The following is a 13,606-nucleotide window of genomic DNA, read 5'->3' as shown; positions in this document are numbered from 1 at the left end:
TCTTGTTCCATTTAATTTGAACGTTTCAAATTAATTTCTTAAGCTACCTTAAAGCTGATCCATTTACGAGCTAGTAGGGGGACCGCGCGGACCTACAAATCATGGGCTCCAACGATTCGAGATAAATCGGCTAAACTCATTAGTTTGATCTAACCCCCATTCGTTAACTAATGGGACACTCCACTATAGCCCATAGTTGAACTCCCCTCACTATAGATATATTATGTTCACTTAATAACCATAATCAGTAAGTCGATCCTTTACAGGTTGTTCGTAATCACAGCTAGGTCAAAAATACCGTTTTACCCCTGTGATTACATCTTGTTCCTTAAGTTCCTACTGATCCTCTAATGAATAATTATGAGTCATAATCTCTATGAATCAAATCCATTCTCTATCATGAGAAGGTGGGATCCCGTTTGTTCAAGACCTGGAGTCAGTACTTAAGAGAACAACCTAACTACTAACCCTAAACAGGGTAGGAGTGAATTCCATCTTGCAAGGCTATGTCCCCAGCTATTCATCCGGTCTTATCCCCAAAATGGTAAGCTTATTGAGCAGTGTTGTTGTACTACTCTCATCGTTTGCAGATCAAAGAATAATCCCGAACAAACAGGAGTTCATAGCTAGCTTAGAATTAAGATCGAGTTAACCTAGGTTACATATAAATGAAATAGTCAGTTTTAATAGTAAACAGTTGTTATAAAGAAAAGTGACTATTTTCGTGGTCTAGTCTATATGCAAACTCGTTGCATAGGATGCCCCCACTCTTATATCTCAACATGAATGATTTATGGATCACATCGTTTGTAGCACCTTACAACTTCTTGTAACAACTACAGAATGGGTCGCATCCAATAGTGTTACCAGGATGAGATACTCAATTTCATTCATATCTTATTAGACCATTTAGGCTATTATACTATCAACTTGATCCTGTTTATGTCACTACATAAAGTTACAACATTCAGACTATATCCAAGAATGCGTTTATTGGATTTTCATAATAAGATGCAAAATCAACAAGGCATTATTATTGATAAAATAGAATGTTTAACACAAACTACAAGTTCTAGGACATTCCCAACAATCTCCCACTTGGACTAAAACTCTAGTGAGAACAAATATATACAATATAATGTTGAGATACATAATGGGAAAAATACAATAAACTAGGGCATCTACAATACCATAGTCATTCTCCCACTTGCCCTAGATTACACTACTCGGAGTCCTAGTTTAACTAGGTGGCCCTCGAAAACTTTAGCCAAGAGGACCTTGGTGAATGGATTAGCAAGGTTATCTTCGGAGGCTATCTTTGTGATGAGCACATTTTCTCTGTGTACGATCTCCCAGATGAGATGGTACTTTCGTTCAATGTGTTTTCCACGCTTGTGACTCCTGGGTTCCTTTGAGTTAGCAACTGCACCACTGTTGTCACAATATAGTGTGATAGACAGAGGCTTATTTAGAACGACTTCCAAATTAACTAAGAATTTGCGTAGCCATACTGCTTCCTTAGCAGGTTCGCATGCAGCCATGTATTCCGCTTCCATGGTAGAGTCAGCGATACAACTTTGCTTGATGCTTCTCCAAACTATAGCTCCTTCGTTAAGAGTGAAAACTGATCCTGAAGTAGATTTCTTGGAATCTACATCAGTCTGAAAATCAGAATCAGTATATCCCATAAGGACCAAATCCTTAGGACCATACACAAGCATATAGTCCCTCGTTCTCCTAAGATACTTGAGGATATTTTTTACGGTGGTCCAATGACTGTGTCCAGGATTAAATTGAAACCTGCTGACGATTCCAACTGCAAAACATATGTCGGGATGTGTACACAACATAACGTACATCAAACTCCCAATTGCAAAAGCATATGGAATTCTGTTCATCTTTTCAACCTCTTGAGGTGTCTTAGGACATTGTTCCTTCGACAAATAAATTCCATGCCTGAAAGATAATAAACCTTTCTTGGAATTTTGCATATTATACCTTGACAACATCTTGTCAATATAAGATGCCTGAGACAGTGCGAATGTTCTATTATTTCGATCTTGAAAGATTTGTATTCCTAGAACATACCGAGCATCACCCAAATCTTTCATTTGGAACTGTGATGCTAACCATCTCTTTATGCCAGCAAGAAAACTTGTCTCATTCCTAATTAGCAAGATATCATCAACGTATAGAACTAAGAATGCTATAGTTTTGTTGACTATCTTCTTATAAACATAAAGTTCGTCAACGTTCTGTTCAAAGTCATAAGAGTTGGTCCCAGTGTCAAATCTTATATTCTAGGATCTGGACGCTTGTTTCAATTCATAAATGGATCGATTATGCTTACCGACTTTCTATTCCTGTTCTATTTCAATGAACCCCTCTGGTTGAGACATAAAAATACTTTCATCAAGATAGCCATTTAAAAAAGCTGTCTTGATATCCATTTTTCATATTTCATAGTCATAATATGTGGCAATGGCAAGAAGTATTCTTATTGATTTAATCATGGCAACAGGAGAAAAAGTTTCTTCATAATCAACTCATTCTCTTTGGGTAAAACCTTTTACCACGAGCCTGGCTTTATAGGTCTGTACCTTGCCAGCTTGGTCTCGTTTTCTCTTGTAGATCCATTTACAACCTAGAGGTGTAACTTCTTGTGGTTGATCTATAAGTTCCCAGATTGAGTTGAAGTACATAGACTCCATTTCATCGTCCATGGCTTTTATCCATTGTTCCCTATCAACATCTTCCATTGCCTTCTTAAAGGATAGGAATTGAGCAAAAAATAGAGGATAGGAATTGAGCATGATTGCCTTAGTAGGATATATGCTTTAGGACAAGCATATATCTAAATTTGGGGGTATGATAACTTGTAGAAATACAAGTTATTTATGCCATCTTATCTAGATATTGCGGCCAAAAGTTAGTAAATATGTGCTGATTGTATGAAGATTAGCTTAGAATTACAATAATTATAAAGATAGAGGACAAGCCGAATTTTATTCTAATTTGCAGGAAACCAAGTCACCGCTTGCGCTCAAGGCTCACGAGAAACTGATCAACGCATCTCTGTCACATTGCGCCTGTCAATCAACAATGAAGAGACGATTACCGCAATGACAGTGTAATGCGACAGTCGATCCAGAGCTAACTTTCAACCACATGCGGTAATAAAAACAACACCACATGCGAATTCACGATCGAAAGATGCAACTGAGCAACGCAAAAGCGGATGATTGAAACACATGTACAACCAACGGTTGTGTAGAATTGCCGGTCTGATTGCATAACAGAAGGAATAATATCCCTCTATCTTCGGAATTACCATAACCATCAGTGGGGACCACAAGGCCAGAGTTAAAGACAAGCACCTATAAATACCCCATAGATTTCAGAGAAAACTTATGCTACTTGATACGGGGCTAAGTGCTGCTAAACTGTTGAGAAAAAAGGTTGAGCTGAGTGCTGAAGTGAAGAAATCCAGGAAGAAGACGAGATAAGGCCGAGAGATGAATCTCAGATCTAATTTGTCGAATACCCGATTGGAAGCTCTGTGCATAGATCTCTGCTACCGGTGGAGCAAACCTGAGAGGGAAGCTCTCCCTACCATCAAATCCATCCTATCCGACAAGCAGATCTTCATCGAATCAGTGCCAAGACATTGACACTTGTTTATATCTATTCTATCTCTTTCATCGTTGTATTTCACTTTCTCTTTATCTTTTCATTCACACACCATGTATTAAATGCTTAATAGATATAGTAAATGTTTCGATAGCTTTCATATACCATTCTCTGTCTATTTCCGTTTCTCCATTAATCATTTTCTCCATAATGTCTTTTTAATCCCCTGATAGTTAATATGAATCAAACAAGTACTTAATCTGTGTTAAAGGTATAAAATGCGTTTAGTTAAGGCATACTAGACGACATCTTCACATGTGAGAGCAGAAGTGAATATGCCATTCTGATCTATCGAGAGAGGGCTAGAAGAATGCATTAACTAAAGTGAGTAGTACTTGTAGACATGGAAGCAACCTTGCGTTATTACGTTATTCTCTATTTCACCATAGATATGTGGGAATGTGGCCAATCACTGAAAGGTGTGCGCCAAGAGAAGAGCAGAACAATATTTCTAGCTTCAATGCAATTGAGAACTTGTGCTATTTATATTATTTATCTTTCTCTTTCTATTCTGTTCATAAGACTTGTCACCGCATTCCACGTCTTTGCATAACTTTCACAGCCAGCCTTGACCCCAGTATCTTGTAACATAAAGTATGTATCGTGTATCATCTAGCTTAGGTTTATTGTATTTTATTTTATTATCGTATCTTTACTACTTTACTTTATTTTATCGCAATTTATATACCTGTACAAACACATTTTTAAATATTGAAAACCTGGTCGCATATATCATGAACATATCATAATAACCTAAAATAGTCTCTGAGTTTGACCTCGGATCACACTGAGAAACTTGCGGTGGAATTACATTTGGTTCCATCATAAGGAAACTTGTGACAACGCATGGCATACTATGTGAACATCCATAATTAACGCATATCTAGTAGTAGTATCGCATCATTTTGAGCGTAGAACATCATTAATCATACCTATCAGCGATTCATCAACAAGTTTATGGCGTTGTTGCCCGGGAGTAGTGAAGGATGGAGTAGTGAAGGGTGGAGTAGTGGTGGTGGAAGAAGTGGTGGCTGAAGAAGAAGAAATGGGGAATGATGTTCTGGTCCCAGAAACTCAGGAGGCAATCGTCATCGCAGAAGCCTATGACGGACCTCCACAAAGAGAAGAAGAAGCGATTGCAAGAAAGGAAAGATAAGAAGAAAAGATTGCAATGGAGGAGGTCAAGGAAGGCGAGGTTACATTGGAGACCCCTACCATTGCGTTGGAGGAGGTTGTAGGGGAGGCGCAACCAGAAGTGGCTGAGAAGAAGAAGAAGAAGAAGAAGACTAAGGGAAAGAAGGCTGGGGAGGCTGAATCTTCTCATCATCGCAAAGAAAATAAGAATAAAGAGAAAAAGGATGATGATGAAGATGAAGAAACCAGGAAAGAAAGAAAGAAGAAGGAGAAATAAGAAAGAAAATTGCGTTGGCGTGAAGAGAGGTGCTTGAGAAAAGAAGAGGAAGCGAAACAGAGGGCTGCGAGCCCTAATGGAGAATCAACCTCCATAAGGGAGGATAGGGGGAAACGACACAGTTAATGGAATTGACGCAACCCATACCAATGCAAATAGTTGTGACTGATGAAGGAGAAGAAGCAGAGGGAACCCCCTTAATGTGGTGTCGCAGGGAGAATACGCCGCAAGGATCCACAATTGACCCTAAAAAGTTAATTCTGGCATTCGAAGAGGAGGAGAGAAAAAGAAAAGAAGAGGAAGAAAAGCAAGAAAAGATGGAGCGGGGCAAGCTCATCATTGCAGAGGGGAATAGAAGAAGAAGATTGGAGTTTTAGGAAATGCAAAACAACAATAAGCTTGCCCGACTTGAAGGGATCCGGAAGCGCGAGGAGGAACAACGCCTGTTGCTGGCGTCTGAGCAATTTGAAGAAGATTTTGTGAGAGAATAAAGAGAAGAAGAAGAAAAGAGGAGGAAGAAGAAAAGAGGAGGAAGAAGAAAGAAGAGGACAGATTGTTGTTGGAGGAGAAGAGGAAGAAGCGCGAAGCCAATAAGAAACACTTATATAAGAGCAAGGGCAAAGAGCTCGCTGAGCGCGAGAAAGAAGAGCAATGCAGAGAGCGGGAAAAGAGAGAACGACAAGCAGCCCGCCTTGCATTGGCAAAAGGCAAGGCTATAGTAGAAAGTAGCGAACCCGCGGCGGCCAAGAAGCGATCATCAAAGAAAAAGGAGAATGATGATATGTTGATCGAGATGGGCTTTTATCCTGTGCCGAATCCACTACCTGACCTCATCATGAGCGTAATTGTGAAGCATGGATGGGACACATTCTGTCAGTGCCTATTCATCATAGTGCCTCAGGTAGTGCGAAGCTTTTACCGTGGGTGCTTACATGGAAATAGGGATGCGGTGACCTTTAAAAGAGAGACAGTATCCTTCGACGCAAGGGACATCAATGAAATTTATCAAATGAAGGACAACCCTGATGCGCCAGGGAATAAGATTATTGATGATCCCATAGAAGAGCAGATGGAGGACGCGTTGAGGATACTAACGCAACCAGGCACGAAGTGGTTGGTCTCGCTCAAAGGCATCCGCACCCTGGAGTCCAAGTCCTTGCTACCGGAGGGGAGGCTCTGGGTTTACTTGGTTAAGAAGCGGCTGATCCCAACAACGCATGATAGAACTGTATCAAGGGATCGGGTTATGGCCGCATACTATATAGCTCCTGTCTCTTATACACATCTAGATGTGTATAAGAGACAGTCCGTACCTAGAGTCCAAGTCCTTGCTACCGGAGGGGAGGCTCTGGGTTTACTTGGTTAAGAAGCGGCTGATCCCAACAACGCATGATAGAAGTGTATCAAGAGATCGGGTTATGGCCGCATACTACATAGCCCGCGGCATTTCTATCGACATAGGGCAGTTGATCGCGAGGCAGATCAGAGCATTAGTGGGGCATGTTCGTGGGCAGTACTTCTTCCTGTGGATCATTTCAAGTCTATGCCTGACTATGGGTGTAGGCGTTGATGAGGAGCCCATGCCAGAAGTCTACAGTCTCATCAACATAAAAATCTTGAGGATGCTCCTCAAAGATTTTCCACACTGCCCCGAGCTGCCAGCAAAGAGGCATGCGATCGATTTGAATGCATCTCAAGAGCCAAGGCCCAAAAGACAACGAAGAGAAGATAAAGGAAAAGAGAAGGTCCAGGAATCACCAACACAAAATCCGAAACCTATGGACCCTCTTCTCTTAGTCATCCGGCCTTCAAGCCCTTCGAGCCCGCCAGCGTAACCTTCTTCCCCTTTACACGAGCATTTTACAAACCTTCTTCTTATCCCCAACTCCTCTGTTGTTTACCCAGCAGCCTCACCTCCACTAACAACTCCATCTCCGCAATCCACCATTCCACCACCGCATGTTGATGACCCACACGATTTGGGTGAAGGAACCTCTGCCCAACCCCAAAACGATGATGGCGAGACATCGCAGGCACAACCATCCTTCACCTCCATGGTTGCTGAGTTAGCTGAATGAGAACCCTCTTCTCTCAACAGCAAGAGCTTGTCTCTCAACAACACTACTTCTTCAATCAACACTTTGAGGTAGTAATGGAGAGCATTGATGAGATTCAACGCAGTGTTGCAACTTCAAAGGAGGCACTCATCAATATGCAGCGCAGTATGTATAGGATCTTCATGCACCAAAGACAGATAGCAGAGCGTAATCAAGAGTATTTTAATTTTCTCACCACATATCTGTATGGTCCGATGGTGCCTCCGCAGCTAAGGCAGCACTTATTGTTTGATGATGCTTCATCTACACCACCTCAACAGCCTCCGCCAGATCCCCCTGCTGCTCAACCTTAATATTTACACTTTCTTCCAATATGATTTTTTTATGCAGCCATTCTTTATTTGTATTCAATTCATTTATTCTTTGTATGTTAATTAAATTCTTTGAATCTTGTACAGGCAATAGAATTTTTTTGTAATGCGTTCAATTATACTTATTTGTATACTTTTTTAATATTCAATACAATTAGAGTACATGATTCACTCTACTTTTTGCCTGTGCCTTTTTCTTTATCTTCCTTTGTCATTTTTTGTAATGTTCTTAATCTTTTGTTTTTACGATCTTCATTGCGTTGCTATGATGTATTATATGTTTTTACTTAGAAACATTTCCCATACTAAGTAATTTCTGACTAACACTTAGTTAATTCTTAGTTTAGCAATACTTTACCTTTTATCTTTCCAAGTTCTGCTCAAACCTTTTTTTCGCAATTTTCTTCTAAGTGTTTGTCTAATCTCTCAAAACAACGCAATGAGGACCTTGCTCATCCTTAAATTTGAGGGTGGGGAAGGTCTAAGCAGATGAGATCAAGAATATGCAGTATTTAAGAAAATGCGTCTATTTTCATATAAAAAAAATTATGCAAAACTCTAATGTCAACGTAAGGGAAAACCTCAAAACTATCCCAACCTGATAAGAGTTTAGTTGTGAAAGGAGCCTGCTTGTAGTTGGATGTTCGTATGACACCCGTAGATGGAAGCCAAAACGAAGGTGGGTTTCCAAGAACAATGCAGTATGAAAAAAAATAAAAAATAATAGAATGCAAGAGACAACTCCTCTGAATGTCATAAATTAAAGGTTAAATTGGCACACAACCATAGTTGGATGTCCGCATGACACCTGTGGGGATAAGCCAAAACGAAGAGTGTAACCATGATCAATTGTCTCTAAGTGAATAAATGGCGCAAAGTTTTGCTCACCGCATTTAGATACATCAAGTTGTTTTGACCAAGAAGAGATAAACATTCTATTTTGAAAACTAGAAAAGCATCTTTGAGCAGAATTTTGTCATATAGAAGAATAAAGTAGGGCTTGCTAAGAATTAATAAGGATAGAAGAAAAGTGCGATGTCAAGAAATGTACCTAAGTGTAACATTCGGAGCAACCAATCGTCGCAAAAAATAGAGGTTAGGAATTGAGTATGATTGCCTTAGTAGGAGATATGCTTGAGGACAAGCATATATCAAATTTGGGGGTGTGATAACTTGTAGAAATACAAGTTATTTATGCCACATTATCTAGATATTGCGGCCAAAAGTTAGTAAATATGCGCCGATTGTATGAAGATTAGCTTAGAATTACAATAATTATAAATGATCGCAATTACACCCACTAACACCATAAAGATGGAAGACAAGCCGAATTTTATTTCGTATTTGCAGGAAACCAAGTCACCGCTTGCGCTCAAGGTTCACGAGAAACTGATCAACACATCTCTATCACATTGCACCTGTCAATCAACAATGAAAAGACGATTACTGCAATGACGGCGCAATGCGACAGTCGATCCAGAGCTAACTTTCAACCGCATGCGGTAATAAAAACAACACCACATGCGAATTCACGATCGAAAGATGCAACTGAGCAATGCAAAAGCAGAGGATTGAAACACGTGTACAACCAACGGTTGTGTAGAATTGACGGTCTGTTTGTATAATAGAAGGAATAATATCCCTCCATCTTTGTAATTACCGTAACCATTAGTGGGGACCACAAGGCCAGAGTCAAAGACAAACACCTATAAATACCCCATAGATTTCAGAGAAAACTTATGCTACTTGATACGGGGCTAAGTGCTGCTAAACTGTTGAGAGAAAAGGCTGAGCTGAGTGCTGAAGTGAAGAAATCCGGGAAGAAGACGAGATAAGGCTGAGAGGTGAATCTCAGATCTAATCTGTCAAATACCCGATCGGAAGCTCTGTGCATAAATCTCTACTATTGGTGGAGCAAGCCTGAGAGGGAAGCTCTCCCTACCATTAAATCCATCCTATCCGGCAAGCACATCTCCATCGAATCAGTGCCAAGACATTGGCACTTGTTTGTATCTATTCCATCTCTTTCATTGTTGTATTTCACTTTCTCTTTATCTTTTCATTCACACACCATGTATCAAACGCTTAATAGATATATTAAATGTCTCGATAATTTTCATATACCATTCTCTGTCTATTTCTGTTCCTTCATTAATCATTTTCTCCATGATGTCTTTTTAATCCCCTGATAGTTAATATGAATGTAACAACTTAATCTGTGTTAAAGGTATAATAACTATATATCAAATATATTGTTAATCTCTCACTGAAGTGTTCTAAATGTTTGGGTAATTTACTTAGGCATGACGACTAATTTCATACAACCTAAGTCTAAGTGGTTTATCCAAATATAACTCTTATAATTGGATTTAACCTACAATGTCTAGGTGATAAACCATTTTATTACCTCACATCGCTCATGTAGGTAGGAGGTGTTCTATAAACCGCTATCTTAAGTACCCCCAGCCTTAGACAGGTTTATGAACCTATATGAGTTTGTAACCGTATTTTATAAGGCAACAATCTATTTTAACGTTTAAAATTAGTTGTTAACCTAAGTGAGCATGCAACTATTCTTTGTTATGGATTTTAAACGTCTAACCAATTTTATAACAACTTACAAAATTTAGACATGCTTAACATCCACAACATTCAACAAAGGTATCTAATATAACTATTATATTAAACATAACATGCATACTATATATTATAACAATTATAACATACTGTCAATGCATGTAACATGCTTCCTACGGTGGGGTTTTAAATCTACATGGCATACTATATGCATACATGAATTATTTAATTATCACATACATCTCATGCACAAACAATTAAATACTATCTGTTATGGTTTTCATTTTGGCATAAACAAGCAAACAGATAGCTAACTATTACAAACAACTTCATAACCGTCTTTGAACCGCTCCAAACCAAACCAAAACAACTTGAACCGGGATGGATGAGTCTGAACCGGACCAACAAAGCCTGAACTGGACCAACCAAAACCATTTGTGGCTGAACCGGATTGAACCTTGAGTAAACCGGTCATATCGGTTGATCTCGGTCCAACCTCAACGTGCTGCTAAGGTCGATCGTGTAACGCCTAGAGGTAATTGTCTAGTGTCATCACCATCGGTTATGAGGAAGTACATGATCGCATAGTGTTTGCTGAAAGCTAAACGATCGTTTAGCTCTATCGCATAAGACTAAACGATCACTTAGTTCCATCGCAATGCAATCGCTTAACTCCATCACATAGTACTAAACGATCGCATAACACTAACGCCCAGTGCATTCAAGTCATCGTTTAGTATTCGGCGCAACTAAATGATCGCATAGTTCCATCGTATAGAATATCATCATGTCACATAGCATTTATCTACACAATCGCTTAACCCCACGACCAAACGATCGCTTAGTGCTATCGCGTAGCACTTCATCGCATTGCTTAGCGTGCATCATTGTTAAATGACCGTATAGCGCCATTGTTTAGCAAAATCAACATATCATTGAGTTTCTATGACAAGGCTAAACGATCGTGTAATGTTATCGTATAGCAAATGAACGCATCGCTTAGCTCCCGCAGGTACACGATCGTTTAGCATTCAAATCACAACGACCAACATGTATTACTAAACGATCGTCTAGCTTTTCTTCTCATCATGTAACGTCTGGAGCTAAACGATCGTTTAGCAACTGGATCTCAGCAACAAAATTTGAGCAGAAGCTGACAAATACTAGAACAGCTGCTCGACTTCCTTTGCTTATTTCTTCAATTACATCTTAATTTCAACTCTAATGACTCCAAATAAATTACAAACTCTTGCTAACACATAAATGCTCATCAAACAAGAGCCAATTACAAATTTAATTGAGAAATTAAAGAGAATTAAGATGCCAAAACTCAGAAAACCATAGCAGTGCATCAGTTTCATATATCTCATGAAAAAACACCCACCTTGGCAAAATTAGACCAAATTGAAAGCTTAAACGATGCTTTGATACCAATTGAAAGAGTTAAATAACATGCAGCAGAAGTATCAAGGATCCGTAAGCATTCTAATTCACTAATTTTGGCAAAAACTATAACATGCACTTTAAAAAAGTGGGTTTTTAGAACATAGCTTGGATGAACTCTCCAAGAAAACGTGTGTACAGTAGCTGTCTTCACTTGATATCACTGTGAACCACCTCAAAGTCTTCCCTACTATGCTCATGGAGCTTTAGGCAGAGTTGTGGGACTCAAGAACAACTTGAAAAAGTGAACAACCAAGAAGAACCGACAACAACCGATTGAAGAAGACAATTTCTTTTTCACAGAAAATTTTCTCTCAAAATTCTGCATTCACCTTTTTCTCTAATGACTCCAACCTCTTTATGTATAGTAGATGAACATGCAAAGAAATGGAGTGCATGGCTTGCAGCTCATGCTTGGAGAATCAATGTAGAGAGAATCATGGCCTTTTGTGATCATGAAGATGAAGGTAATGGAGAAAATTGAATCCCCATTTTGTGCAACCATGCAAAACCGTTTTTCTATTTTCATTTTTTCTTTTAAAACAAAAAATGATTTTAAAACCATTTTAATACAAAAATTATTTTCTTAAATTAATTTAATAAATTAATCTAATATCAAATATTAAATTATTTTTTGCACAATAATCATCTTCATATATTTAAATCATATTTAAATATATTTTCTCTTGTTCCGTTTAATTTGAACGTTTCAAATTAATTTCTCAAGCTACCCTAAAGCTTATCCATTTACGAGCTAGCAGGGGGACCTCGCAGACCTACAAATCATAGGCTCCAACGATTCAAGATTAATCAACTAAACTCATTAGTCCGATCTAACCCTCATTCGTTAACTAATGGGACACTCCACTATAGCCCATAGTTGAACTCCCCTCACTGTAGATATATTATGTCCACTTAATAACCATAATCAGTAAGTCGATTCTTCACAGGTTGTTCGTAATCACAGCTAGGTCAAAAATATTGTTTTACCCCTGTGACTAAATCTTGTTTCTTAAGTTCCTACTAATCTTCTAATGAACAATTCTGATTTATAATCTCTATGAATCAAATCCATTCTCTATCATGAGAAGGCAAGACCCCGTTTGTTCAAGACCTGGAGTCAGTACTTAAGAGAACAATCTATCTGCTAACCCTAAATAGGGTAGGAGTGAATTCTTGCAGGGCTATGTCTCTAGCTATTCATCCGGTCTTATCCCCAAAATGGTAAGCTTATTGAACAATGCTATTGGACTACTCTCATTGTTTGCAGATCAAAGGATAATCCCTAACAGGAGTTCATAGCTAGCTCAGAATTAAGATCGAGTTAACCTAGGTTATATAATAAATGAAATAGTCAGTTTTAATAGTAAATGGTCGTTATAAAGAAAAGTGACTATTTTTGTGGTCTAGTCTATATGCAAACTCATTGCATATGATGCCCCTACTCTCATATCTCAACATGAATGATTTGTGGATCACATCGTTTGTGGCACCTTACAACTTCTTGTAACAACTACAGAGTGGGTCACATCCAATGGTGTTACAAAGATGAGATACCCAATTTTATCCATATACTTATTAGACCATTTAGGCTATTATACTGTAAACTTGATCCTGTTTATTTCACTACATAAAGTTATAGCATCCAGACTATAGCCAAGGATGCGTTTATTGGATTTTCATAATAAGATGCAAAATCAACAAGTCATTATTATTGATAAAAGAGAATGTTTAACACGAACTGCAAGTCCTAGGATATTCCTAACACATGCTTCATGCAATATTCATTTATTACTAATATATAACATTTCTATACTAAGTAATGAATCATGCTATAACATACATTCCATACAACCATTCAACCTTATATTATAATAGTTATAATATAAATGATGCATGGATATGCTATAATGCATGCATATATATACTATAACAATTATACTATATGATGCATGAGCATACTTTGTATAATTTAAATCATGCATATTCATATATTATAACACTTATAATATAAAATGATGCATGAATATAAATGCATAACCTATGGTGGGTTTTAA

The sequence above is a fragment of the Benincasa hispida genome, unplaced genomic scaffold, assembly GCF_009727055.1.
Source record: "Benincasa hispida cultivar B227 unplaced genomic scaffold, ASM972705v1 Contig508, whole genome shotgun sequence".
Classification (NCBI taxonomy): domain Eukaryota; kingdom Viridiplantae; phylum Streptophyta; class Magnoliopsida; order Cucurbitales; family Cucurbitaceae; genus Benincasa; species Benincasa hispida.
The sequence above is the reverse complement of the archived record's forward strand: the minus strand, read 5'-3'. Positions refer to the sequence as shown.